The sequence below is a fragment of the Patagioenas fasciata genome, chromosome 3 (assembly GCF_037038585.1).
Source record: "Patagioenas fasciata isolate bPatFas1 chromosome 3, bPatFas1.hap1, whole genome shotgun sequence".
NCBI lineage: Eukaryota > Metazoa > Chordata > Aves > Columbiformes > Columbidae > Patagioenas > Patagioenas fasciata.
The window spans coordinates 91436670-91442138 of NC_092522.1; the positions used below are offsets into that span (position 1 = coordinate 91436670).

The 5469-nt window shown below is 40.0% G+C and overlaps 1 long non-coding RNA gene across 2 annotated transcripts; it reads right to left on the reverse strand.

Moving 5' to 3' along the window:
- Positions 1–3111: 3111 nt before the first annotated feature.
- Positions 3112–5146, reverse strand: LOC139827615 (uncharacterized). 2 transcript variants are annotated; one of them, XR_011738465.1, is made up of 3 exons: positions 4938–5146; positions 4045–4142; positions 3112–3893 (listed from the first exon to the last, which is right to left on the reverse strand). It is a non-coding gene; the product is annotated as an uncharacterized lncRNA (long non-coding RNA). The 2 variants fall into 2 exon arrangements; XR_011738464.1 differs by having other exon boundaries at positions 4045–5146.
- Between the last annotated feature and the right edge of the window lie 323 nt (positions 5147–5469).

Here is a 5469-nt window from a genome sequence, read left to right on the forward strand (position 1 = left end):
TCTACTGAAATTATACAAAATGTATATAACCTTAAAGAGATTATACAGCTGAGAAACAAGTGGCCATTCTGTATTCTACAAAGGAAGATGTCCTCAAATAATAAAGGGCAAAACAATCTGAAATATGAAGGAGTCTGGCTCTTCTGAATAAATTGCATTTGACCTGTCTGCCTTGTTGGACCTGTATTTTTACTTGTATCATTGAACCACAGTGTTAGCGACAAAGTAGTTCATATGTAACAAGCAGAGACTAACAAGTGTTTGACTACTCCAACAAAATACTCTTCCTGTAGCACCTTCCAAGTGGTTATAAATGAGTTCTGGTGAAAAATGACTAACAGTACATTTCACATTTGTGCATCAGGCCATTGCTTCATTTTACTACTGCATTTAAATTACAGTAGTATAACGTGTAGGAATTGTTCTATCACTGTTTTGACTCATTCAGAAACAAATTTCAGCCTTGGAACTCATAAAAACTGAAGTCGTATTGGACAATTTCAGGTACTAGGCTGTCTGATGTGAAGCTTCTAATAATGAACAAGTTAATGCGAAGCACTATAATTTAAGATGACAGTACAGAGACTGGAAGTAGTGATCTTGTCCAAGTCCTTAGTCCATAATAAAATGCGTCCAATATAAAATGTTACTATAGTTGCTCACAAAATAAAGGTTGTAGAACAAGAACCTTTGCCTTATCCTGAGACTTAAGCTGGGAGGCCATCCTAGACTTTCTTTAGAAGAGTCAGAATAAAATATTCTAAGGATTTAATTTCTTAAAACCTAAACCAAACCTCTCTTAATTTCTGGTAATATTCTGTACGGAAAGTAGGTGGAAGATGCTCTAAGCTCTTAAAATAACACCAAGGGATAAATAACCATTAGACGTTTAGAAATGGATGTGTGTCAATTGCATCTAGAGTAATGGAGAATAAGAAACAAGCAGCAGATCTGGAGAATTTTTGTGATTCCGTTCACCGTCATTTTAAAGACAGCTGTGTGTTATTCTCCAGAGGGAGCAGTGCTTCTGCTGAGCAGCAGTGGCTTGTCCCAGGATGAGGATGGAAGAAATTTCCCTCATGGTTGGAGGTGTGAGAGGAGATGCATGAGGGCTCTGCAGCTGCGGCAAAGTGATGCTGTTCTGTGGAAGACAAGCGGGGGGGACAGGGGCAATGGCAAAAGGGGAAGACATCTGACCTTGCCATGTGGGTGGGTGGGGGTGCAGGGAGACATTCACACAGCACAGGAGAAAGCAATTTTTGTAGGAATAGGTGCAAGAAAAACAGAAAAATTCTTTGTGTGTGTAGGCAAGCCTTGAGTATCACTAGGTTTTTTTTTCCTCCCTCAGGTTTTTAATCAACAATCCACTTACTTTTTTTTTCTCCTCTGGGATATAGTTCTGGTAAATCTTGTAAATTCAGGGTTTTTTCCTACTTCCTCGAGGACATTTTTGTGCTCAATTATCATGTGTGTATTAGTGCCAAATTTCCACATGTAGGATAACTACTAGTTGTGTGGCTGAACGTGTGGCATTTTGCAGGAAGCTTTGCTGCTTCACCTGCCAAGGCAACTAGGAATATGAAGGTTTAAACTATAAGGTAATTCGAAGAGACAGCAACCAGAACCTGTTTGTTGAAGTCTACCACATCATATTACACAGATTTATAAATGTTTTATACTCGATTTGAAAACAGTTTTTGTGAGTCTCCAGCCAAGCATGGCATTCACAATCAGAGAGTTCAGCAAGCTCAGACTCCCTTCCAAAGCCGGCAGGACAGCATCCTCCATGGCATGAATCACAGTCTACATCAATGTTTCAGCTTATCTTAAAATGAGGGCAGAAGATATAATAGTTGATGTCCTTTTTTGGGATGGAGGTGATCATACAGGGTAAGCAGTCTGGCATCAAGATGCTACAGAGCAGTCTGCTGTCTACATCGGCAGCGATAGGTACCAGCCATTGAGGTGAGATGGAAGGTTGCAAATGAAGACAGAGAGCCCAGGGAAGGCCTCGGGAATTTACCACCTCTCCTACCTTGAGGCTTCTTTATACAGTGGTCGTGCACCAGACGAGGGTTGTTGGCCTTGGCAACCGTGAATTCGCAATGTGTGTGCAGTGGTGTAATAGTTCATCTGAGGGAGCACAGGGGCTGCTGCAGATCCTTCTGGTACGGAGCAGCAGGGAAAGGGTGCGCTTCCCAGAGCCCGCTTAAGGATAGCCTTGGTTGTGACTTTTTTGGCAACTGGTTCTGTTAAATGATCACAGCGGGTCAGAAAGCTGGCAATAATTATTCAAAGATAGTGGATGTGGATACTGTTAATAGGAATTAATTACAAGAGGCGATTAGCTCTCTGGTAGTAGAGATGCCAGCAGGACTATAGGAAGTGTATGAAACAGATTGTAAATGTTGAGCTGGGAGTGCCAATGACAGCAGCAGTTGAATATAGTTGTAAATTAATCCCAAAGGCCAGTAAAAAGTGACATTTTATTTTCAAGTAGATGTCACCCCCAGTGATGAAACTACAAAGGCGACGACTACCACACACATTTTCAGTAACTGATGTTAGGACACTTTTGTTTGGCTCTGTCAAGCCACTGTCCCATTCACACTTGCGTGATCACAGGGGTGTCTTATATTTGAAATACTAGATCTTTTAAGTGAAAACAACAATAACACTCCTCATCTGATGAATGGTTCAGCGTTAGCATTGGGTTCACCCTCTCGTGGTGGGGTGGTGCTTTAGGTCTGTAGATCCTAAAACACATTAAGTAATTTGTAGAAAGTAGCCTGCCATACAAATACCACATTCTTACAAAATTCAGTGACTGATTCAGTTTATCACTAATCATAATAGCCTTGTTTTATATCAACAATCACGGAACATACTGAACATCCCCTTTATTTCGTGAAGCAATTAGACAATGCATTTGGTATCGTATATCTCTTTGCGACAATGCATCTGTCATGTTTAGCAGATTGATATCTTTTATGTTATTGTTGGAGTGCAAATGAAGGTCTCTGTTAAATACTACTTTTTTCAAAACTGAGTGTCCCCCTTCCCCCCTCAACAGTCCTATTTTCCCCAGATAAGAACAAGATAGCAAGAGGCTTTATGCCAAAGTCCCATTTAATGATTCTTTTCAGTGCTTTTCATGCATTTGCCTTCCTGTTCCTAGTAAGGTCTGACAAAGTCTTTGATCACTGTAGCACCCCTTTTTCAATATCCCTCAGCTGCTTTTAAATAGATTCATTGCAAACAACTGCAACCAGCTCTAACTATAGGTAGTTACCAGTTCAGAACACTGTAAATGTTTGAGACTTACTGTGAATGTCCCTGACAGCTGTTAATTTGTGTTTACATTCATTTAATGTAACATTGTTTTCTCAACTTCTTGGCAGTTTTACACTTTCTGTTTTCCAGGTTTGTTTTCTACATCAACTCTTCCTTCAGCGATCTTTAGTGCGGTCCTGAGAAGCTTTTATGAGTTTTGTCGTTATTTGCTGGACAGAATGAAGGATCAAATAATTCAGAGGCTCAGCAAAAACGTACTGAGATTTAGTTCAGCCTCTAGAACTTCCTAACAAAGGACGTGTGTTGGATGTGTTCCATATTTTATATACTACACCTCACTAAACAGATATCTGATTTTTCAGACATACAGCACAATGGCAGCCTGTCAGTTTTTGTTCATTGCAAAGGCTGTGTCTATGCTAGCAAATTAAAGGGTGCCAGGGTGCAGAGCAGGAGACTTGACGCCTGCTGCTTACACTGTTAAATTGTTGTCACAGAGTCCCTGTGCTTGGTCCAGGCCGAGCTGCGTTCTTCCAAGCAATCCTTGGCGTGGTTCAGGGCTTGGCTCAGCCTCAGCTGACAATGCAGATGCAGCCATCCTGTTTTGGTGTTTAAAAGAGGTTAATAACGTGGCCATGGCCATTTGCACGAGGCAGTTTGCCTCAGAAATAGAGCTGGCACTGGTACTCCTCAGTTTACTAGTACGAGTAAAATTCAGAACTGAGCAGTAGAGCAACAAGTACTCCTTACCTTCTGCAAATATGCCATGACTTGCCCTCCTACAGAGAGTCCTACACTACCAGGAACATTCAACAGTGACCGAGCTGAGAGGCGCACACCCCACTCTCCTGGAGGGAGAAGAAAAGTCTAAGGCTGCTGCCTGCTGGAAGATTTCAAACTGAAAACCAGGGTTAGGAGTACATGTGAGCAACAGATTTCAGAGCTACACTTCATCTGGTGAAATCTGGGACACACCAAGAGTGGTGAACCATATATCCAAAAGGCATTTTCAGTTGAGGGGTTTTTTAATTTTACTTGAGTATTTGTTTAGTTTAGACTAAAAGACACAAGTAAAGGGGCTTTAGGACTTCTTATTTGGACTGGTTTTGTTAGGACTTGTAAAGGACTTAAAAAGAAAAGGACTTTGACTGCAAAAAAATAGAGGTGCAGCTATGTTATTAGAATTTAAGAAGCATGTAGTGTTTTGTCTTAAAATGGGATTATGTAGGTGAATACCTCTTCCTGATCTTTTGTTAAGAACATTTACTACTTTGAAAATAAATTTTAAGTAATAAATTAAACAGTAGCAGGGCTCAGGTCTGGGCATTAGAAATCAGCTGCATACGTTGTTAAAATCATCAGCAACTGCTACGCAGGGTCTGGGGAAAAGGGATGTCCTGCTGGGGTTTGAGAACCTACTATAATGTTTAACTCTCAGTAACCAGAAACATCGATACCAGAACTTCAGTGGGAACCTCCATGATTTTAATATATGGACTCTGAGCTCTGGCATAAATAAATTCTTCCTTAACTCGGGCATTTGCCTGAAGGATGAAAAGCTGATGTAACTTTTCTTCTAAGGGATTGTCCTTTTTAAATTTCCCTGATTTTCAAATGGCTTTCCTATAGCACAGGTGACTTACCCTGGACTTCTGCTGGCTCATCTGCTACTTGTTCATCCCTTAAAAACAGTGAAAACAAAACTATAAAAACATGGCAACTAGTAACCTCTGCAAGAAATATTTGGTTATTTATTAGGCAACTCTCTTTTCTGTTTGTACAAAACAACTTTTCCAGAATTCTCTGAAACGTAACTGTCTTGAAATTTAAATTTTGAGACATAAAGATTAAATTCTGATGAAATTGTGGTCAACAGGATCAACATGGTCCTTTCTTTAAAAGGTCAATAAATTATTTTCAGTGTTACCAAGATTTTACATGGGTAGTTTTTCTTCCAGCTCAAAGAACACCCTCCCTTTTTCTTCAAAACCCTAGTGGTTTTTGTGAATTGTGTTAGACTACACAGGAGAAATTACGTTTTCTTTTTTCATTTCTCAAATGGTGGGAATTTGATATTTTACTGTGTTGCTCAGATCTAGAGAAAAGTAAACTCTGAAAACTTCAGCTTTTATTTCCAACAGAAAAAAACATGGCTCAAATTCTTCTTAAGAACAA